General features: G+C 38.1%; 2 non-coding genes across 2 annotated transcripts; both read left to right on the forward strand.

Annotated features, from left to right (window-relative positions):
- Positions 1-15646: 15646 nt before the first annotated feature.
- On the forward strand, positions 15647-15753 carry LOC148555352 (small nucleolar RNA R71). The gene has a single exon (XR_015887682.1). It is a non-coding gene; the product is annotated as a small nucleolar RNA R71 (small nucleolar RNA).
- Positions 15754-19156: 3403 nt separating this feature from the next.
- LOC148555353 (small nucleolar RNA R71) lies at positions 19157-19262 on the forward strand. Its single transcript, XR_015886644.1, has one exon. It is a non-coding gene; the product is annotated as a small nucleolar RNA R71 (small nucleolar RNA).
- Positions 19263-24892: the final 5630 nt, after the last annotated feature.

A 24892-nucleotide genomic window follows, 5' to 3' on the forward strand; every position in this document is an offset into this window, starting at 1 on the left:
AGCATTTTTTAGAAATTCCGTGTAAAAAAAAAGTTTTTTCAGGTTTTTGAAGTCCTTCAATAAAGCTTATAGTAAAATAAAGATTTTGAGAAAAATCATTTTGTATTGATTTTAAGAATTCGGTGTCATTACAGTTAACATTCGTTAAAATTATTAATTTTTGATCTATTAATTTTGATAAATTAATTATTTCTTCTCTTAAATCTTCTAATTTACTTTTCTCCATTAGGTGACGCTTTTCTTTGTGAAGAGCTACGGTTTTAAGTGAAAAGTGTGGCTTTAGAAAGTGTGGTTTAAGTAAGCAAATCTTTAAATCTGTACAGATTTAGATCTGTACCATATAATTTTCTTTTTACATATAGAGATAATGATGTGAATAAGTTTATCTTACGTATACACAAATCATATAGGCGATTTATTTCTTTTAATATATAATCGACAAATTTATTTTAACTAATATGTAGTTTATTTTTCTCTTAGAAAATTTTGTCACTTTTTAAAAAATGTGAATATTGAATATATATATATATATATATATATATATATATATATATATATATATATATATATATATATAGTTAAAAAAATTAGTGACCATTTAATATGACTCCAATCCATCAATTTACTTTGTATAACATGACGTACAGAATTGTATTATTTCTTGAATTAATTAGTTTTAAAACATATTATCTACTTTTCAGTTTGTTACCCTTTAGCTTGAATGGCAATTGAATTTTTTTCAGTTGGTAACTGAGATTTGTGTATTTAAAAATTCTGCACGAGGTAGGATTTAAACAAAAGACTTGAGAGATAGAAAGCAATGTAACTTAACTACCATTAGGTCATACTACTTCTAATTATATATTATGCTTTCTTAAATATATTTTATAACTATATATTATTATATTTTCTTACTATATTTTCTAATATATATATATATATATATATAATCTAAAATATTCAATTAAATATTATTGTTATACTTATATTTATTTTTATTTCATATTTACTATTTCTTAAATTAACTATTCTTTCAATTGTAAAAAATTATTAAAATAAATATTAAATTTGATTAAACATATATAAAAATAAACAAAAATATTTTTATTAATTATAAATTATTTATTTTTTAATTTATAGGTGTTTAATAAAATTTAATATTTTGTTTTAATGATCTTATATAATTAAAAAACATTACTTAAGAAAGAATGAATATAAAATAAAAATAAAAACTAAATAAATATGAAAATAATATTTAATTAAATAATTTAAATTAAATAAACATCTTAAAATATAATTATAGTTTAACATAAATCTTAAAATATCTTTCAAACTTAAAAAATGTCATCAACCAAAATAATATGATCTGATCAAAATATACTAATAAAACTAAAATTAAACATAGAATTACAAGTCATCATCTAGATTTTTAATGATACAAAAAATTAAACAATTCTGGTTCCAATGAATCGGAATAGAAATTAAAACTCTATATTGGCTTACCTATGTCTCATAACCCTTTGAAAGTTTTATAATGAAAGAATGAGCATTGGCTACTCTTGTAGCTTATTCAATCTCAACTTGGTCAGCATCAGATCTTTCTGAGAATATGTTTTCTCTAATTGTTGTCGCAAACAAAGTCGGTTCTTGGCTTACTAGTCCTATTTGCTGTCTCAACCATTTTAGCTTCAAACTATTAACATTATTCCCACCTAGCAAAACTTTTTCTACACATAATTTCTTCAATTACTTAGTGTCACATAACATACCATACCATATCATATGGCCTTTAATTAATATGCATAACTTCAATTCCATATTTTTTAACAAGCAAGTAAACTACATACTAAACAAAAATAGTTTTTAGCAAAGAAGAGCTTCTTGGCTTTTAGCAGAGAGCTTGGTCAAAGTGATTGTGTAAATGGCTCCAATGACAGCTATCAAAGGAACTACAACGAGAGTGACCAGTGCTAATTACCACATAGCATTGAATCCCACAGCAAACCCAGAAATAAATGTGCCAAAGTAGTGAAAAAACTATCCATGTCTTACTAATAATGAGAACAGAAAAACTCAATCTCTTAAACTCAATAATTACATCAGTTATCCAACTAAATAATTGCATCAAAATAAAAATGAAGTTAAGAACAATGTAAAAGAAAGAAAGATTAATAGTTTTTAAGCCAATTTTAACAAAGCTTATCACAATGATTAACAACAACAAAAAGCATTGAGGGAACAACAAATCAGTAACATAGGCAGTGCAAATTTAAAATTTAAAAGTTATCAATTTAAAATTTATCATCAAATACAATTAGTGAGCAAAGTCAATCAACCAAGTACTGACTGAGCATTCTGTTCTAATTCTATGACTGAGAAGCAACAAATTCAGCAAAAAATTCAAGTTACAGCAATAAATTTAACAAATCCTAGTAAAGTCCCGATTTACAGCAACATTTAGATCAGCAACAAGGCAAATTTATTGATTAGCAATTTAGCAACATGTAAAAATACAGGAAGAAGGGAAACGTGGAAAAGAGGGAATATGGAAGCGATGGTTCAGGGACTCACCAATGGTCGATGGTGAGTCAGCGACCACTCCACGGAAGGCGATGAAGCAAGAGACAACTGTAACACCCTAATTAGCCTAAGCTTTACCTCGCGCCGTAAAGCAAAGGTTAATCAAAGGTTACGACAGTTCTAAGCTCATACATATAATATATAGAAAGAATTAATATTATCTAGAAGCCTGATGAAGGTATAGCTCAAAACATGATTTAAAAAGCGTAAAACGTACTAACGAAGCTACTAACTTAAAGTACAAGAAATAGATACAATATAACAAAATATCATAGTATAATATGATAAGAATCTAGCCACGACTCACGGAGTTTAAGCCGGCTAGTCATATATATAGACAAAACAATACCTGAAGTTTAAAATAGCTTATACAAGTTTTTCTCTCTCAATACAAGCCTCTAGGCAAAAGCAAAATACAAAAGTGAGAGATATGTATAAACAAAACAAATCAAAAGACTCCAAAAGAAACAGGATCCTCCGCTTCTGTGACCATCTAAGCAACTCACCAAGGTGAGTTGTGACCTGCATCTGAAAAACACAACAAAAATATGGTATGAGAACCGGAGGTTCTCAGTATGGTAACAGTACCCAGTGATGTAGGATATAAGACCCCGGGACGCCAAAGGCAATCCTAGACTTCATATCCATCACAAGATCTCATCTTAAAGCATAACTTAAACAATAAAGCATATATATATAAATCTTAACATAAATAAACAGGGTACTCTATCTTAAGGGATTTCTATTCTAACCAAACACCGTTGTCCCACAGCCTTCACCAACCTATCCTCCATGCGATCCCATCGCCACCACCTTCCGAACCTCCTAAATCCCAACAGAAATCACAATTAATTACAATGCAAGTAAAACATAAGTAGAAGCATATAAGGCAAGTAATTCAAGTAGCAATTACGCATGTTATACAAATAAGCATACAATTACAAGTCGGCAAAGCATACAAACAGATAGAAGATGCATATGATGAATGCCTGTCCTATTGGCTGTGATATCACATTGTCAGTTCAACTGCCAACTGATAAACCCCAATTTTGTGGTTTATCTTGTGCTTAATTTGGGGGATTTTATCACCTTTTCCCACATTTATTCAATGAAATAGCATGGTTTTGTAATTCTTCCTTGAATTGTGCTTAAATGTGAAAACATGCTTTTTAGGCCCTAAAATTAGTGATTTTAATTCACTTTAATTCCATTTGATGCCTTGATGTGTTTGTTGAGTGATTTCAGGTTCATAAGGCAAGTATCGGATGGAAGGAGTGAGGAGAAAAGCATGCAAAGCGGGAGAACACATGAAGAAATGAAGGAACCGGAAAGCTGTCAAGCCCGACCTCTTCGCACTCAATCGACCATAACTTGAGCTACAGAGGTCCAAATGAGGCGGTTCTAGTTGCGTTGGAAAGCTAATATCCGGGGCTTCGAAATGATATAAATTTTGCCATATGTTGCTTCGCGCTCAGGGGTGCGCACGCGCCATGTACGCGTGCGTGCCGATTCTGCCGTGGCCCACTAAGGTGAAATCGCCCCCAGCAATTTCTGAAGCACTTTGGGCCCAACCCAACTCATTTCTAATGCTATTTCATGCAAAATTCAAGCTTGGGCAAGGGGAGAGCAATTGTTTGTAGTGTAGCATCATGTAGTTTAGTTTCTAGAGAGAGAAGCTCCCTCTTCTCTCTAGAATTAGGGTTCTTAGGATATTCCCATCTTAGATCTAGGTTTAATTCATGCTTTGATTTACTTTTCCTTTACAATTTCTTGTTCCTCTACTCTTTCTCTTTCTAATTTTGTAGTTCATTCTTGAAAGTGCTTACTTTGTTGTTGATGCACTTTTGTTCTTCCATTTTCCTTTAATGCAATTTATGATTCATGTTCTTTTATTATTGATTAGCTTTATTGTTGTTTAATTCCTTGAAATTGAGTAGTGTAGATTTATATTCCTTGCACTTTTTACTATGCTTTTCTTTTATGCCTTCTAAGTGTTTGATAAAATGCTTAGTTGGATTTTAGAGTAGAATTTTATGTTCTTGGCTTGGGAAGGTAACTTAGGAACTCTTGAGTTGCTAATGTCCAAGTGATTGAAGATTGGGAGCCATTAACGCTAGATCTCACCAATTGATTAGGTGTAAAACTAGGACTTATGGACTTGGATTGACATAGCTCACTTGACTTTCCTTTACTACTAGTTAGAGGTTAACTTAGTAGGGTTGATCCTTGCCAATTCTCATGTTGTGGTTAGCGATTAGGATAGAGATCCTTGACCACCTAACCTTGCCAAGACCTTTTTGTTAGTTTATTTCCTTTGCCATTTATATTTCTTGTCCATCATCTGAAAAACCCCAAAACATACTCCATAACCAATAACAAGGCACTTTATTGCAATTCCTAGGGAGAACGACCCGAGGTTTAAATACTTCAGTTTATAAAATTTAGGGGTTTGTACAAGTGACAAACAAAATTTTTGTATGAAAGGACTATTGTTTGGTTTAGAACTATACTTTACAACGAGAATTCATTCATTAGTGAAATTCTAGACCACACAAAAGTCTCGTTCATCAAAATGGCGCCAAGATCGAGATGAACACTAATGAACACTTTGAAGATCAAGATGAACACTAAGAACAAATTTTGGAAATTTTTAAGAAAATAAAAACACAAAGGACACCAAACTTAAAAATTTTTATATTTTGGACACTAATAATTCGAAACTGCACAAGAAAAACATGGAAAGAAACAAAACAAGAAAAACTAAAGATCAAGCAAGGAAAATAAACAAGAACAGCTTGAAGATCAATGAAGAACACAATGCATATATTTTTGAAAATTAAAGAGAAATTAAAACATGCAATTGACACCAAACTTAACGCATGAAACTAAACTCAAACAGAAAACTCAATTATTAGTTTATTGAAAATTTTTGAAAAAAAAATTTAGAAAAAGAAAATAAGGATTTTAAAATTTGAACAAAAACAATAATAGAAGAATAGAAGACTCAATTTTAGTGACTCTAAACCAAAAAGATAATTTTTTCCTAATCTAAGCAACAAAATAAACCGTCAGTTGTCCAAACTCGAACAATCCCCGGCAACGGCGCCAAAAACTTGGTGCATGAAATTGTGATTACACTTTTCACAACTTCGCACAACTAACCAGCAAGTGCACTGGGTCATCTAAGTAATACCTTACGTGAGTAAGGGTCGCTCCCACGGAGATTGTCAGCTTGAAGCAAGCTATGGTTATTTTGCAAATCTTAGTCAGGAGATTAATGATAAAAATGATTTTTGTTTATGAAAAGTAAATAACATGAAATAAATGGTACTTGTGATTCAGTAAAGAGGAACAGGTTGAGGTTCTGGAGATGCTCTATCGTCTGAATCTCTGCTTTCCTACTGTCTTCTTCTCCAAACACGCATGGCTTCCTTCAATGGCAAGCTGTATGATCCTCTCGGATGAAAAATACCAGGTACGATCTCTGCACGGCTAATCAACTGTCGGATTTCTCATCTCGGATGAAAAATACCAAGTACAATCACAGCACGGCTAATCATCTGTCGGTTCCTGCTAGCGTCGGAATAGAACCCTTGTCCTTTTGCACACTGTCACTGCGCCCAACATTCGCAAGTTTGAAGCTCGTCACAGTCATCCCGTCCCAGATCCTATTCGAAATACCACAGACAAGGTTTAGACTTTCCGGATCCCAAGAATGCTGCCAATGATTCTAGCCTATACCACGAAGATACTAATCTCACGGACTCGGTCCGTGTATTAGATATCCAAGAGATACGCACTCAAGCTGTCACCCAATGACTACGTTGAGCTCAGATAGAATGAGAGTGGTTGTCAGACACACGTTCATAGAATTGAGAATAATGATGAGTGTCACGGATCATCACACTCTCTATATTGAAGTACGAATGAGTATCTTAGAATAGAATCAAGCGTGATTGAATAGAAAACAGTAGTAATTGTATTAGTCCATTGAAACACAGCAGAGCTCCTCACCCCCACCTATGGGGTTTAGAGACTCATGCCGTAGAAGATACAATATGAAGTGAAAAATGTCATAAGGTGCAAAATGAATCTTTAAAAGTAGTTTTTATACTAAACTAGTAACTTAGGTTTACAGAAAATGAGTAACTAAGTGCAGATAGTGCAGAAATCCACTTCTAGGACCCACTTGGTGCGTGTCTGTGCTGAGCTTTCAAGATTTCACGTGCATATGCCCAAGGTTGGAGTTAAACGCCACCCTGGGTGCCAAAATGGGCGTTTAACGCCAAGAATTATGCTAGTTCTGGCGTTTTATGCCAGAAAATTTTAGGCTGGCTTTCAACACCAGTTTGGACCATTAAATCTCGAGCAAAGTGTGGACTATTATATATTGCTGGAAAGCCCAAGATGTCTACTTTCCAACGCAACTAAGAGCGCATCAATTGGGCTTCTTTAGCTCCAGAAAATCCACTTCGAGTGCAGGAGGGTCAGAATCTAACAGCATCTGTAGTCCTTTTTTAGCCTCTGAATCAGATTTTTGCTCAAGTCCCTCAATTTCAGCCAGAAAATACCTGAAATTACAGAAAAACACACAAACTCATAGTAAAGTCAAGAAATGTGATTTTTAAATAAAAACTAATAAAAATATAATAAAAAATAAATAAAATATACTAAAAACTATGTAAAAACAATGTCAAAAAGGGTATAAATTATCCGCTCATCAGTGGTTATTATTGATGAGACTGAAATTGGAGGTTATTATGATTATTCTGCTAAAAACTGCCTTGAGAATTATTGTTGAAATTCTGAGATCTCTGAGGTTGGTCTCTCCACCTAAATTTTGGGTGATTTCTCCACCCTTGATTGTAGGTCTTAGAGTATGGATCATTATTGGGGTTTCTAGGACTATTCCCCATGTAATTGACCTGTTTAGAAGAAGATTGAGCATAATCATAATTCTCATTTAGCATAAAATTACCTGTCATGTCATAAGTGACCTCTTGAGGTGCATTTTGGGTGTTGACATCTGAAACTTGCATTCCACTCAACTGGTGAGTAATTAGACTTATTTGCTGAGACAAAAGCTTGTTCTAAGCAAGAAGGGCATCAACAACTTTCACTTCCAAAACACCTCTCTTCTGAGAGGTCTCAGAGTGCAAAGGATTCCTGTTGGAGGAATTGATGCACGGAAAACTTGTCTCGCAACAAATTCCCTTCAGCAAGTGTACCGAATTTGTCGTCAAGTAAAAACTCACAATAGAGTGAGGTCGAATCCCACAAGGATTGATTGATCAAGCAACTTTAATTAGAGGAATGTTCTAATTGAGCGAATCTAGGATTTGAATTTAGAATTGCAGAAAATAAAATGGCGGGAAGGTAAATGACAGAAAAAGTAAATGCTAGAATTAAAGAACTGAAAGTAAATGACTGAAGTAAATTGCAGAATTGTAAATGGGAATGGGGGAATTGCTCATGAAAGTAAATGACAGAAAATAAAGAGAATGGGTAAGATCAGAAATGGGGAGTTCATTGGGCTTAGAAGATGTTGCATTCTCCGGATCAATTTCATTTTCATCTCTTCCTCAATCAATGCACTCATTGATCTCCTTGGCAATCTTAAGTAATTGAATTACAATTTCTTGTAATTCAATCTCTCAAATCTTAATCAATAGCCAATTCCTTGGTCAATTGCTCATGAGGAGAGATGAAGTATGGTCACTGATTATACCACATGCATTTCCCAAATCAAGTGTTGAGAGGATTATAGTCACATATCCATCCAAACCCAATTTGGTCCAGCATGAGAAAGTATTTCTAGCTTGATCTCTTCATTCCTCTTTAAAGGTTCAGAAGAGATCCAAGTATGAATAGCTTCTTTTTCAAGATAACTACCCAATTGGATGAAGATCGAAAGCTTTCAAGTAAAATCAAGAGAAAAGATAGAAGAAGAATAATAAAAACTAGTATTGATCCATCAAATTACAACAGAGCTCCCTAACCCAATGAAAGGGGTTTAGTTGTTCATAGCTCTGGAAAATGAAAACAAAGATGGAGAATACATGATGAAACTAGAAGTGCAGAGAAAGTAAATACAGAGAGTAATTCTATGCCAAGAGGCTCCCTATATTTTTCCAACTCTCCCAAAATAATTCAAAGTTACTCCTATATATACTACTCTTCTACTCTTCTAGTTGGTTCTTCAAGTCTTGGGTCTGGGCCTTTGGATCTTGAGTTTGAAGCAGTTATCTTCTTCATTGGGCTTGGCTTTACTTGCAGAGCGAAATTGTGAAGTGGGCAGAGACTTTAGCTCAGGACGTTAGTGGTGTTAACGTTCAGTGAAAATATGGGTTCGAGAACGTTAGTGACATTCAACTTTTTCACAAACGTTCCTTACCCTAGTAAGAGCCACGTTAACCTCAACGTTAGTGGCACAAACGTTGCCACTAACGTTGCCTCTTTGTCCTTCGCGCACGTTATTGGGACTCAACTTTCCCAATAACGTTGAGAAGCCTCCCCCTTCCCAACGTTAGAGTCCACGTTAACTCAGTTAACGTGGCTCTTTTAACGTAGGCTTGCCAACCTTCGAGAACGTTAGTGACACTTAACATTGTCACTAACGTTCCAATGTTCCCCTTAGCTCCCACGTTAAAGTCCACGTTAACTAGGTTAACGTGACTTCTAACATGGCCTATGCTAGCCATCTCCAACGTTAGTGACAAAGTTGAGTGTCACTAACGTTGGCTCAACATTCCTTTATCCATGTTAGGTTCCACGTTAACTAAGTTAACATGGGAGTTAATGTGGCTCATGGTGGCATGTGTGGGATCCTTCCAACGTTAGTGACAATGTTGGGTGTCACTAACATTGGCGTTACCTCCCTTCCTCACGTTAGCTTCCACCTTAACTAGGTTAACGTGGGAGTTAACGTGGCCTAGTGTGACTTGGCCGACGTTAGTGATAATGTTGAATGTCACTAACATTGGCTTCCCCCCTTTCTTCTTAACGTTAGAGGCCATGTTAACTAAGTTAACGTGGTGACTAACGTGGCCACTTATGAGCTTGGTCCAACGTTAGTGATAATGTTAAGTGTCACTAACGTTGGCTCCATTTCCTTTTTTCCACGTTAGAGTTCACGTTAACTTAGTTAACGTGACTCTTAACGTGGGCAATGATGGCTTCGAGAGCGTTATTGGCAATCACTTTTCTCATTAACTTTGCAAGTTACTCCCATTCCACGTTAGTGTTAACGTTAGTGTAACTAACGTAGCCATTAATGTGGTTCTTCTTTGCTTCCCTTGTCCTGAAATCAAGTAATAAAGTGCATCAAAGTTCTAGTCCAAGTCATAGGAAATGCAACATCCAATTTGTCCTTAAATTCATGCAAAATCCTCATGAAATCATGTAAATTGTACAATGCATGCTTGAATCAAGATGTAAGTGAATATCTACCCAAAACCAGTTTATTTCCTAAGAAAATGCATGAAACTACCCTAAAAATAGTAAAGAAAAGGTCTGTGAAGCTGGCCAAAATACCCTGGCATCACAACACCAAACTTAAAGCTTGCTTGTCCCTAAGCAAGTACTGGAACAAGAGAATGAGGAATGGAATGCCAAGAGAAGTGAGTCATTCTTGTGGAAGTCATGTCCCTGGTTTTATGGTGGTTTCATGCATGGCAACTTAGGTTCATTCCTGGCTTTTAGACCTTTATCATGTCCTAGAATACTCACTGTGATTGCATCCCATGAAACTTTTATTTATTGATCCTTTTGTTGTTATTTCAGGGCTTATTTGTGTGCTTAGGCTAAGTGTTCTGTAAGGGGGAAACTCTTTAAAATAAGCTTTCAGCCAACACTCCCGAACTAGTTGGTTCAAGGTGCTAGGTGTTGAAGCACCCCTAAGGACTTACTTGCTCAAGTCTCTCCCCCATACATACACACCACAGGCATATAGTTTATTTATTTTCTTTTCTTGAGACCTTGGTGTCCAGCACCTCTTTGGGTTACTAAATGCTTTGTAGTGAGGGTTACTCTTGATAGTGGACTTTCAGCTGATAATCCCGAGTTAGTTAACCCAAGTTACCAAGTGATAAGACACCCCTAAGAGCTTATTCATCCAAGTAGATCTCTCACACAAAAACACCACAGACACATGCCTCAAGATTAAAACCATTGGTGCCTAGCCTTATTGCTCACTCTTTTTCTTTTATTTTTCAACCTTTATTGTTCTTTTCCCTTTTTCTCATTAGGATTTTCTTATTTAGCTAGTCTCATGGGGTGTGTCACAAGCATAGTATTCCTGACTGATAGTTGTCCTCCCACCTTATGGTTGAACCAACTTAGCTAACTTATGACTACACCATAAACTCATGAACTTATTCCATAGTATGAACTCTTCTCTGGTCTTTAAAAACACTCATTCTCTTTTTCATTTGATTCAAAGGGACAGGCATACAAATAAGCAAAGTAAGGATGCAGTGACATAAGGACTAGCAATCATAAACCTCTTCAACACAAAAACTGAAAAGACAGAATTTAAAAAGTTCAACTAACATGGAAGCATGTTCTATTTCATACAATATCTTCCTTATTTAAAGCATAGAAAAAGATGGACTAAAGAAGGAACTCCACAACCTTTTACTCTTGTGGATTCCCATGCTTTCCTCCTTGTTTGTCTTCTTTGTGCCCTCTTGCATTCCCTCTCATCCGTGCCAATCTTGCTTGCTTCCAATCCTCAAGTGCCTTCCTCACTGATTCATGACTCTCTTCTACCCTTTGTCTTTCTTCTCGTGCTAATTCATCCCTCATTTCTTCATACCTTGTGATTCCTGGATGCAATATAGGCAGCTGTCCTACCAAATAACCGAGCCTGGCTTGAGTATTTATATGATGCCCAGTCTCGCTCATGTAAACTCCTTCTGCGAATGCCCTTTGCTCGTCCAATAGTTCTGCCTGTTCTATTTGTCTTCGATGCATCTCATGTATATGTGCACCTTGATGTGCTTGGATGTTGATTAGTGTCTGGATGGATTCTTGTTGCTCATTTTGCCTTTGTTCCATCCTGTGGAATGTTTCACTCCATTGTTGTCCTTGACTCAGTTGCTGATCCATCATTTGCTTTTGCCAATCCCCTTATTGAGTCATCCATCTTGAGAGTGACTCCTTGGCCTCCTGCAATTGGTGCATATCCAAGGTGGCCGGTGCTTGCCCTTCTACGGCTTGTCCTTCTACTACTTGAGGGGGTGCCCTTTTCCTGTGCTTCCGTTGAGGCAGGGGGGATGCAGTGGCATGCATTCGTTGAACGGTTATTGGAATGCCCTCTTTTATCCACACGGGGTCCTCATCTTCAAACACCACCCCAGCTTTCTTGCACAGTCGGTAGATAGTGCTGGGGTAACCTAACGTTCCCCTTGAGTTGCTTTTCTCTGCCATTTTTCTAATCCCTTCTGCTATGAGTTCATGAACCTTGATCTCTCCGCCTTTGAGTATACAGTGCACCAGTGTGGCTCTCTTGAGATTCACCTCCGAGTTGTTTGCTGCTGGGAGGATGGACCTCCTTACAATTTCGAACCACCCTTTTGCTTCCGGGGTGAGATATGCTCTTTTGATGAACCTTGGTCTCCGATCTGCATATATTTCCCAGTCAGCTCCTGGTACACAAATGTCTTGCACAATCTGGTCATGATCAGGGTTGTTGTCTATTCTTGAATGATAACTCTCTTCTTCAAACGGTATGGGCCGCAACTTTAATGCCCTCATGACACTCGTGGGACCAAAATTCACAATCTTTCCTCTCACAAAGCTTGTATATGACTCATCTGCCTTATCATATCAGACCGCATTTGCATAAAACTCTCTTATAAGATTTGCATTCACCCTAATGACCGGATCAGTAAGGAGCTCCCATCTTCTCTTTTCTACCTTCGTTGTGATTTCGGGACACTCATTTTTCCTAACTTGAAATCCCAGCTCATAAATGATCTCCTTATCCACCATCCATCCGTATTGCAATGCATGGTGTAAGCTTCTAAATCTCTTTTCATCAGACGGGTGTTGCTCCATAGGTTCCTTTCCCTTCCTTCTTTTAGAGCTCGAAGATGCCATGAATGAAGGTTAATGCGTGAAGTTAGCAGTGGTGTGGAGGCTTTTGGTGTTTAGGGTTGAGTGCAATGAAGGGAGTGAAGGGGAACCCGAAATGGAGAGGTGTTAAAAGTGGGGTACGGAACAGGGATCACTTATATAGAGAGGTTGTGAGTGAATGGAGGGTTTGGATAGATGGAGTGGTTGTTTGATGGACGGTTGGGGTTGTGCATGTAGAAAGGACAAGGACCATCACTTTATGATAGAGATTGCTCGGTCTCCAAGGGTCCCATTTTTTTCAATGTTGCATGGCAACATTTTCCAATGTTGCATGGAAACATTTTCCAATGACTTCCCTTTTTAGAACAAGTGTCTAGTTCTTCCTTTTGTGGTGTCTGAACCTTCTTCCTTTAATTGTCCAATCTATCTCCTTCAATGCTCCTTTCCTTTTCCCTACAAAAATTAAAATAAGAAAAATCAATATCATAAAAAGTTTTTAAACTTTTCGGCTAGAATGATAAAGAGAAGAAAAGATTTTGTTTATTCATGAACTCCAACTAACTAACTAATTGTGTATCCTTATATGCACATTGGTGGCACCATGGGGTGACACCAAACTTAGTTTAGAGCACTGTGATGAGAAGTTCTGTTCAAAGCTCTAAGACTAGCATGCTCTCAGTTGCATTCATGCTTTCTTGGCATGCTTTGAACACCAAACTTGTTCTTCACTATATACTGCAATATAAGGACTTCACCAAGTTTGGGTTGGACTTCATGAATATTGACTTATTCACTACTAAAAGCTAATAAAACATGGGTTGCCTCCCATGAAGCGCTTCTTTAGCGTCACTAGCTTGACGTTTCTCCTTCATCAGGGCAGTTGATAATGCTTCAAGTCCTCCCCTCTTGCCTTGGACTTATATCCATTGGTTGTATCAATGATCTCTACATGTTCCAAGGAGAGAACTCTGTTGATAGTGAAGACCTTAGGTAGCTGAGATGGTACAGTGGGGAGATTAGGGGGGATATCTGGGAAGTAAGCTGAGATCACTTTATCTCCTGGAGAGAAGCCTTCCGTAGGGATCTTCTTGTTCCTCCACCCCCTTGGTACCTTCTTCTTTGTCCCTTTTGATGCTGCCTTGCTCTTAGCGACTTCTTCTTCTAAGGGAATTTTGTTGTTGTCTTCACATGCCTCTGGTGGTTTAGGTTCCTTCAGCTTCTCCTTGAGCTGTGACAATTGCTGCTTGCCTTGTTCATCATTCAGTGGAGTTCTCAGATGTGTTAGTTGTGCTTCAGTGCTTGTTTCCTCTGTCAGCATCTCATTATGATCATTGCTTGGTTCTTTGTTTTCTTGGTCTTCTTCTTGTGAGAGTTTGAAGACATTAAAGCTGAGTTGTTCATCATGGATCCTCAATATTAGCTCCCCTCGCTCTACATCTATGAGTGCTCTAGCTGTAGCTAGGAATGGTCTTCCCAATATGATTAGGTGAGTGTGACTCTCTTCCATGTCCAAGATGACAAAGTCTGTGGGAAGAAAGTATTTCCCCACCTTTAACAACACGTTTTTCACCACCCCTATTACTTGTTTTTGAGTTTTGTCAGCCAGCCTGATGACTACATCTGTGGGCAATATCTCATTGATCTACAGCCTCTTCACCAGGGATAAGGGCATTAAGTTGATGCTTGCTTCCAAATCGCAGAGTGCTCTATCAAACATTGTTTCCCCTATGGCACAGGGGACATGAAAACTCCCTGAATCTTTTCTTTTCTTAGGCAACTGTGGTTGAATGAGGGCACTGCACTCCTTGTTCATCACTATAGTTTGGCCTCCCTTGAGTGATCTTTTCTTGGGAAGTAGCTCCTTCATATACTTGATGTATGCAGGCATTTGTTGGATAGTCTTGATGAACGGTATGTTCACATGCAAAGATGCAAACAAGTCAAGAAATCTTGAGTATATTCTCTTCTCCACAGCACCATTGAGCAGTTGGGAAAAAGGTGCATAGAGTCTCAGCAGCTCCTGTTTTGAGATTTCTAGTTCTTGGTAATTTTTTCCCCCTCCTCTACTAAGGTATCTTCAGGTTGTTCAGACAGCTTGCTTGGCTTGTCCTCAGTTTCCTTATTACTTATAGTGACCATCTTGCAATCTTCCCATCTTACTTTCTTTGTTTCACCTCTCGGATTCTTCTCTGTGTCACTGAGGAATCCATCTGTGGGTTTGGGAATTTGCTCAGAGAGATACCCTACTTGAGATTCCAACCTCTTGATTGTGTCTCCCTGGTTCTTGAAACTGGCTCGCACTTCCTCCTTGAACACCTTGTTGTCTTGAATCTCCTTGCTTATGCCTTCAAGTAGATTCTCAATCCTTGAGATTCTTTCATCAAATGATGATAGGTCAGGCTGAGGAGGGTTATTCTGGCCTTGATATGAATGTGGAGAGGTGTTGTTATGGGGGTGTTGACATGGTCTAGTTGTGAAGTGTTGGGTGCCTGCATTGTTTGGATTTGGGCGTCTTTGATCAAGGCTTTGGTCTTGTTGATTTTCCCACCCAAAGTTTGGGTGATTCCTCCATCCAGGGTTGTATGTCTTGGAGTATGGATCATGGTTTTGCCTAGGTGAATTTCCAATGTAGTTGGCTTGCTCCTGACTACCCTCTGCTTTTTCATTCACTCCTTCTTGGGTTGTTGATGAAGTGGAGATTGCTGCTACTTGGTTCCTCTCCATCTTCTTGGTGAGGTCAGCCAGCTGCTGAGTAATGAGCCTGTTTTGGGCCAGCAGAGCATCTACATTATTTAGCTCCATTACTCCTCTTGTGTTCCCTCTTTCGGAAGCATAGAAGTAGTCGTTCTCTGCTACTGTTTCAATGACATCTATGGCCTCCTCAATGGTCTTCTTCTTGTTCAAAGATCCTCCAGATGAATGGTCTACTGCGTTCTTTGACTCATAAGAGAGCCCTTCATAGAAAATGTGCAGCTGCACCCATTCATTGAACATATCGGGTGGGCACCTCCTTGTTAGGTCTTTAAACCTCTCCCATGCTTCACATAGAGTCTCACCATCTTGTTGCCTGAAAGTTTGGACCTCAGCTCTCAGCCTATTGATTCGTTGAGGAGGGTAAAATCTTGCTAAGAATTTGTTCACCACATCTTCCCAAGTTGTCAAGCTCTCCCTTGGGAAAGACTCCAGCCACTTGGCTGCCTTGTCCTTGAGTGAGAATGGAAACAAGAGCAGTCTATAGGCATCAGGATGAACACCATTAGACTTCACTGTGTCACATATTCTCAGGAAGGTGGTTAGATGTTGATTGGGGTCCTCTTGGACACTCCCTCCGAACGAACAGTTGTTCTGAACAAGGGTGATGAGCTGTGGTTTTAGTTCAAAATTGTTGGCATGGATGGTTGGCTTTTGAATGCTACTTCCACAGTTTCCTGGGTTTGGATTGATGTAAGAGCCTAAAACTCTTCTATCTTCCCCAGCATGATTTGCTCGACCTCTTCCGCCATGGCTGTGAGCCTCTTCCTCACGATGGTTTTCCATGTTTTCTTCCATGTTTGGTTCAAAGTATTCCTCAAAGTGTTCCTCCTCTTCTTCAGCACCAACTACACGTTTTTCTCTTGCCTCCCTCCTTAGTCTAAGGAAGGTTCTCTCAGGTTCAGAATCAAAGGAAGTTGAAGCCCCGCTTCTTCTCCCTGTCATACAACCAACAAGTACAAGCAAAGAGAATAGGTGCAGAAAATATATCCGTCAGAATTATTGTTAGTGTGAGTGATGCAATATATCAAATAGTTAGTGGGTTAGTGAGATGAATAGTAAATAACAAAGAAAAAGTAAGGGGAAGGGAAGAAATTAACTAAAACAAGAAGTAAATGACTCAAACAGAAAATTAAATCAAACAAAAATAAAATGCTCAATCTAGTTATCCTCCAATCTAATCATTGTTGATGCACAATCAATCCCCGGCAACGGCGCCATAAACTTGATGCACGGAAAACTTGTCTCGCAATAAATTCCCTTCGGCAAGTGTACCGAATTTTCGTCAAGTAAAAACTCACAATAGAGTGAGGTCAAATCCCACAAGGATTGATTGATCAAGCAACTTTAATTAGAGGAATGCTCTAGTTGAGCGAATCCAGGATTTGAGTTTAGAATTACAGAAAATAAAATGGCGGGAAGGTAAATGACAGAAAAAGTAAATGCTAGAATTAAAGAACTGAAAGTAAATGACTGAAGTAAATTGCAGAATTGTAAATGGGAATGGGGGAATTGCTCATGAAAGTAAATGACAGAAAATAAAGAGAATAGGTAAGATCAGAAATGGGGAGTTCATTGGGCTTAGAAGCTGTTGCATTCTCTGGATCAATTTCATTTTCATCTCTTCCTCAATCAATGCACTCATTGATCTCCTTGGCAATCTTAAGTGATTTAATTACAATTTCTTGTAATTCAATCTCTCAAATCTTGATCAATAGCCAATTCCTGGGTCAATTGCTCATGAGGAGAGATGAAGTATGGTCACTGATTATACCACATGCATTTCCCAAATCAAGTGTTGAGAGGATTATAGTCACATATCCATCCAAACCCAATTTGGTCCAGCATGAGAAAGCATTTCTAGCTTGATCTCTTCATTCCTTTTTCAAGGTTCAGAAGAGATCCAAGTATGAATAGCTTCTTTTCCAAGATAATACCCAATTGGATGAAGATCGAAAGCTTTCAAGTAAAATCAAGAGAAAAGATAGAAGAAGAATAATGAAAACTAGTATTGATCCATCAAATTACAATAGAGCTCCCTAACCCAATGAAAGGGGTTTAGTTGTTCATAGCTCTGGAAAATAAAAACAAAGATGGAGAATACATGATGAAACTAGAAGTGCAGAGAAAGTAAATACAGAGAGTAATTCTATGCCAAGAGGCTCTCTATATTTTTCCAACTCTCCCAAAATAATTCAAAGTTATTCCTATATATACTACTCTTCTACTCTTCTAGTTGGTTCTTCAAGTCTTGGGTCTGGGCTTTTGGATCTTGAGTTTGAAGCAGTTATCTTCTTCATTGGGCTTGGCTTTACTTCCAGAGAGAAATTGTGAAGTGGACAGAGACTTTAGCTCAGGACGTTAGTGGTGTTAACGTTCAGTGAAAATATGGGTTCGAGAACGTTAGTGACATTCAACTTTTTCACTAACGTTCCTTACCCTAGTAAGAGCCACGTTAACCTCAACGTTAGTGGCACAAACGTTGCCACTAACGTTGCCTCTTTGTCCTTCGCGCACGTTATTGGGACTCAACTTTCCCAATAACGTTGAGAAGCCTCCCCCTTCCCAATGTTAGAGTCCACATTAACTCAGTTAACGTGGCTCTTTTAACGTAGGCTTGCCAACCTTCGAGAATGTTAGTGACACTTAACATTGTCACTAACGTTCCAATGTCCCCCTTAGCTCCCACGTTAAAGTCCACGTTAACTAGGTTAACGTGGCTTCTAACGTGGCCTATGCTAGCCATCTCTAACGTTAGTGACAAAGTTGAGTGTCACTAATATTGGCTCAACATTCCTTTATCCACGTTAGCTTCCACGTTAACTAAGTTAACGTGGGAGTTAACGTGGCTCATGGTGGCATGTGTGGGCTCCTTCCAACGTTAGTGACAATGTTGGGTGTCACTAACGTTGGCGTCACCTCCCTTCCTCATGTTAGCTTCCACGTTAACTAGGTTAACGTGGGAGTTAACGTGGCCTAGTGTGACTTGGCCAACGTTAGTGATAATGTTGAATGTCACTAACGTTGGCTTCCCCCCTTTCTTCTTAACATTAGAGGCCACGTTAACTAAGTTAACGTGGTGACTAACGTGGCCACTTATGAGCTTGGTCCAACGTTAGTGATAATGTTAAGTGTCACTAACGTTGGTTCCATTTTCTTTCTTCCACGTTAGAGTTTACGTTAACTTAATTAACGTGACTCTTAACGTGGGCAATGATGGCTTCGAGAGCGTTATTGGCAATCACTTTTCTCATTAACTTTGCAAGTTACTCCCATTCCACGTTAGTGTTAACGTTAGTGTAACTAACGTAGCCACTAATGTTGTTCTTCTTTGCTTCCCTTGTCCTGAAATCAAGCAATAAAGTGCATCAAAGTTCTAGTCCAAGTCATGGGAAATGCAACATCCAATTTGTCCTTAAATTCATGCAAAATCCTCATGAAATCATGTAAATTGCACAACGCATGCTTGAATCAACATGTAAGTGAATATCTACCCAAAACCAGCTTATTTCCTAAGGAAATGCATGAAACTACCCTAAAAATAGTAAAGAAAAGGTCAGTGAAGCTGGCCAAAATACCCTGGCATCAGAAATATAAGTATTGGTTATTAGCAACCAACTCAATAAGCTCAATAGTCTCCTCTGGTGTGTTCTTCATGTACAAAGAACCACTTGCAGAATTATCTAAGCGCATCTTGGACATTTCACATATGCCCTCGTAAAAGATATACAGCTGAGTCCATCTAGAGAACATGTCTAGAGGGCATTGCCTAGTCAGTAGCTTGAATCTCTCCCAAGCTTCATAAAGGGTCTCACCATCTTTCTGTCTAAAAGTCTGAACCTCCACCCTTAGCTTAGTTAGCTTTTGAGGTGGGAAAAATTTAGTTAGAAATCCAGTGACAATCTTATCCCAAGTATCCAGACTCTCCTTGGGTTGAGAATCTAACCACAGCTTTGCTCTATCCTTCACAGCAAATGGGAAGAGCATGAGTTTGTACACCTCAGGATTCACTGCATTGGTCTTCATAGTGTCACAAATCTACAGAAAATCAGAAATAAACTGATTTGGATCTTCCTGAGGGAGTCCACGATATTGACAATTCTATTGCCCAAGAGTAACTAGCTGTAACTTCAGTTCAAAGTTGTTTGCAGCTATAGGAGGCATGATGTGAGCAGAAATTGGCGAGTTAAGAATGATTATAAAATATGCGTTGCAAGTATAGTTCTCAACCAACCAGAAATCCGCTTATCAATTTAGAAGGGTGTCACAGAAATTAAAATTAAAATACTGGGAGTATGAATCCCAGGTCGTCTCCCAACGAGTTGCAGAAAAGTGTGCTATTTTATTAATCAGATGTTTTTAAAAAGGTTTGAGTTGAATGGCAGAAAATTAAATTAGAGAATTTATATAAATTTAAATAAAAGCCTTGACTGGGAGTTGAGTAGCTGGAAGCCCTATTCTTGTTGGAGTACTCTCAAGATTAATTGACAATTGGGGGTTATTATGTTTAGTTGCCCCTCACTAAGTAAGGGAAAGTTAAATAAGTTGGAATGCTGTTTCTATCCACAAGTTCCAATCTGCTCTTGGGAGGATTGGTGTTAGTGACTAGAGTGCAATCCAACAATAAACCCAATTACAATCTTTCTCTTGAGCATCCTAACTCAAGGGTTCCTTTCAATCAACTCCCCATCAAGTTAGGGAACTACTCGCTCATTGTAAATGTAAAATTCATAACATAAGGAAGGGATTTAAAGAAAGACATGATAAATAATAATCAAAAGATTAATTAAAAATAAAAGCGATTCTTGTATTAATAAATGCTAAAATAATCCAATAGTAAAAGTAAGTAAATTAAGGAACATGGAAGAGTAAGAGACAAGTAAAGAGAACGAACTAGAATGTCGAAGTCTTGATGAGGCAATAACTCTTCTCAATATCCTAATGCAAAAACAATGAAAATAACAAATCCTAAAAACTATGAATGTGTAGAGAGAAAACCTAGAGGAGAGGAAAACTAGATCTAAAAACTAAAACTATGCGGAATGAATGTTGTTGTTGGTTTCTGCATGTTCTCTGGCTCTAGTCTACTTTTCTGGGCCGAGAACTGGGTCAAAATAGGGCCCAAAATCACCCCCAGCGATTCTGCAGATTATGCAGATCGTGTATGTCACGCAGACGCGTCATTCATGCGGACGCGTCATTCGGCGTTCTGCCTTGCCACGCGGTCGCGTCGTCTATGCGGCCGCGTCACTTGTGTTATTCCATGCCACGCGGTCGCGTCATCCATGCGGCCGCGTCGCTTCTCGCTGGTCATCTCCTCAATTTCTTGTGTTCCTTCCATTTTTGCAAGCTTCCTTTTCAATCTCCAACTCATTCATGCTTTATAAAGCCTGAAACACTTAACACACAGATCACGGCATCGAATGGAATAAAAGAAAAATAAAATACATAATTAAAAGTCTCTAGGAAGCAAGTTTTCAATCATGCAATAACTTTAGGAAGGAATTATAAATGCATGCTTATTTAGTGAATAAGTGGGTAAAGATCATGATAAAACCACATAATTAAACACAATATAAATCATAAAATAGTGGTTTATCAACCTCCCCACACTTAAACATTAGCATGTCCTCATGCTTAGTTGAAGGAGATAAAATGAATGAGCAAGAACATGTAAAACCCATGCAATGCAATGCAACCTATATATGAATGCAACTATATGATTCTTGTCCACTTGATCTAAAGTAAATAAGCTCTTCAAAATAATTACAAATCAAATTCTACTAACCCAATTCTTATAAAGCAAGAGCAGATAAAAATGCAAGAAGATAGCCCATGAAGGCAGGGAACATAAAAATTCAAGCATCGAACCCTCACTGATGATGTATGTACACTCTAGTCTCTCTAGTGTATAGGGTCATCACTCTATCCTTCTCTAATCATGCTCTCTAAATTTTGTTCTTCTCCTAACCAATCAACAACATTTAATATACCAATGCAAACATCATGAGGTCTTTTCAAGGTAGTAATGGGGCCAAGGTAAGGGTAAGGATATATATATGGCTAAGTAAGCTTATAAATTGAATTTTTAATTAACCCAAGCTTTAACATAACCTATATATATTCTATATAACTTTTAAAATTCATACCTAGCTACCCAGAAATCTCTTTCACATCCATACTCATGTTTCAACCTTTTATTTTAATTTTATCATACATGCATTGATCTTTGAGTGCTTGGCTTAGCATTGGGGTAATTTTGTCCCCTTATTTATTTGTTGAATATTTTTGGATTTTTTTTCATAAACATAGAAACATAAAAATAACATAGCTTATCAATGCACATAGATTTTTAATTCTTATAGTTCCACATGAGTAGGTATCCAAATTCCCAGTATATTGTCATGACACATTCCCTTATTATCTTTTGCTTCCACAATTTCCCATACTTAAATAACACACACAATTCTATCTTAAGCTAACCAAAGATTCAATTTGGGATATATAATTATTTTTCCGCTTAAGGCTAGTAATGTGGTAAAATATAGAACAAATGGGATTTAAAGGCTCAAAGTGGCTAACAAAGGTAATTGAAAGGGTAGGCTTAATTTGGATATGTGGGCTAAATAAGTAATGGCCTCAATCATATGCAAACATATAAATATAATAAACATTGGACATATAGGATGAAACAAAGTATAGATTACAATCATAGAGAAGTAAACATACAAGAATAAAATAATTATGGTTAAATAATGTAACCATTCATAAAGGCTCAAATCTCACAGGTTGTGTGTTCTTTAGCTCAAAAATCATGTTCCAAATACAACTTCAAGCAAATTTAACATAAAAGTTTTAATTGAAATTAGTGAAATTTTGTTCCAAAGATAGGGTCTTAGAAGAAACTTATTGTCTTTTCAATCAAGCAGAACATGCATGCAACTAATCTATTACTATGCAATTTATCTTATTCTACAAAAGAAAAATCTAACTAAATATCCTAATTTATTGGTGATAGGGAAGAGAAATTACTTCCGAAAGTCAGGTACTGACTGACCTCCCCACACTTAAGGCTTTGCACCGTCCTCGGTGCCATCTGTCAAAAACAAAGGTGGGCTGGTAGCAGTATCTCCACAGTCGAGACCATCATGGCTCCCTGTGCTGGTAAAGGAAGTGGAGTCCGGGGTGTCTAAGTCCTTGAATTTTCCCATGATCAGCTCCTTGAGGTATGTGAATCGGCGCTTGTTACGACGCTCTCTCATCTTAGCTTTCTGCTCATGCCGATCCAACTTTTCAAGTATCTGATGGAGCAATTGGGCTGTTGTAGGTGCTTGTAGTGTTGAAGAAGGAATGTGTTCAACTGGTTCAGTAGGCTGGCTGATAGTGGCTGCTGGAAGTCTAAGGTACTTCCCGTTGGGGACAAACTGATCATCCCGTGGAAGCATAGCTTTGGTGTCCCCAGCTCTGTAGGAGACTCTGGCGGCTGAGACAAGATCTGAGGCCAGGGCGGGAAAAGGTAAGTTACCCGCAATTTGTATGTGTCCCATGCCATTCCGGATATGTCTTGGTAGATTCAGAGGTTGGTCTGTAAGGATGCACCATAGTAGAACGACCATGTCCGCAGTGAAGGAGGACTTGTGAGTGCTCAGAAAGACGTAATGGGACATGATTTGTGCCCATACGCGAGCCTCCAAGGTAAGTGCTGAAGCCGAAATTCCCTTAGGGTGGGTACGATGGTATCCGTAGATCCATCTGCTGCAAGGTAGTGCGATAACTCTAAGAACAGCGTCCCAGTCAAATTGGTACATCTGGCGCTTGAATGCGGCTTCTTGAAAGGTGTCCATTCCTTCTGGAATAGGGGGAAGACTTAGAACTTTTTGAATGGCGTCTTCAGTAATGGGGACTTGCTTCTGACGGACATAGACAGACTGCAGGGTTGGCAGGTGAAAGTTGGAGTAGAACTCGACTACCCAAGAAAGATTGACCTGCCTTGGCTGTCTCTGTAGGAAACCCCATTGTCTTCGGGCAATTTACGGCTCAACAAAGGTAGCAATATTGGGCGGGAGGAGAAGAAGGTATTCGTTGTTGTAACTCTTTTCAGCCAGGATGGGGAACATCTGCTCACAGTAGCGATTAGGGAATCGCGCAGTGTCCTTTGCTGGGAAGGCTTTTTCTTTATCATCAACCTTTATGATCCTCTTAATCTTCTTTGTTGAGGGCTTTACCGTAGTTGAAGAGGGTTCTGCCACTAATGCTCTTTTTGTACCTCTTCTTGCTGGTTGTTTGGGGGTAGCTTTCTCCTTTCCTTTCTTGGTGGCCATCCTGAAAAAGAGGAGAGAAAGTAAATTAAATTTAAAGGGATAAAGCAAGGAAGAGGGTGATGTGAGTTATAATCAATGCACAATAAAGAAGAATGACGTTAACACATGGTCCGGATTATATGTGAAAAGTTCATCAATGGAAATATAGCAAGTGCATGTTGGACAATGAAATGCAAGGGGTTTATTGGCATGTAGGCAAATGCATGAGTAGCATAGATCAAGCATTCAATGTCCAATTTAAATATGTTATCACTCGTAGCTAACTATCACGTTTGTATCGACAATTAAATTCAATGAATAAAATAGTAAAGGGAATTTGTGAAAAGCAAGCATTGAATATTAGAGTAGAAAAATGTAAAGAAGTTTATAATGCCATATGGGCTTTTTCACAAACACATAGCATGCATGTAGAAGAAAGAAATCCACAAGCTTTTGAACATGCAAGTAATCCCTTAAAAAGAAATATGTAATTGTCAAACAATTTTACAACAATCCACAAGCATATAATAATAAATAATGACTCACATAAATTGATAACACCAAGTAAAAAGGAAAAAGAAAGAAAAAGAAAATATGAATAATGAAGGTAAAAAGAGAAGAAAAGAAGATGGCATATAAAAATAAGAAGAATAATAGAAAAGTAAGGAGGGAAGGAGAAAAGAAAAGAAAAACCTTGTTAATGGGGGTGAGAGAAAGTAAAAAGTGAGAAAGAAGGAAGAAGGGAGGAATGGAGGGAGAAGAAATAAGGAGGGAAAAGAGAAAATAGGATTTGGTGAGAAAAAAGATATGATAATTGGCAAATTAGGAAAAACTGTGCGGCGCAAGCGACGCGGTCGCGTGGGAGCACGCGATCGCGCGACTTGCGCTTAAAACTGAATGACGCGGTAGCGTCGGTCATGCGGTCGCGTGACCCGTTTTATGCCATTGGCGCGAAGGTAGCCTCGCACTCGCAGAACTCTCTGTTCAAAATCATATTAGTGCCAAAATTAGGGTGACGCGATCGCATGGAGCATGCGATCGCGTGAGTGGTCAATTATTGGGATATGACATGGTCGCGTGGGTCACGCAATCGCGTGAGAGGGACTGTGCGTCCAGTGCCAGTCCAGCACCACTCTAGCACAACTTTCGGGTGTGCACCACTTTGACGTCGAAATCCTGGTCAC

The sequence above is a fragment of the Arachis ipaensis genome, chromosome B6 (genome assembly GCF_059453495.1).
Source record: "Arachis ipaensis isolate K30076 ecotype BB chromosome B6, ASM5945349v1, whole genome shotgun sequence".
NCBI lineage: Eukaryota > Viridiplantae > Streptophyta > Magnoliopsida > Fabales > Fabaceae > Arachis > Arachis ipaensis.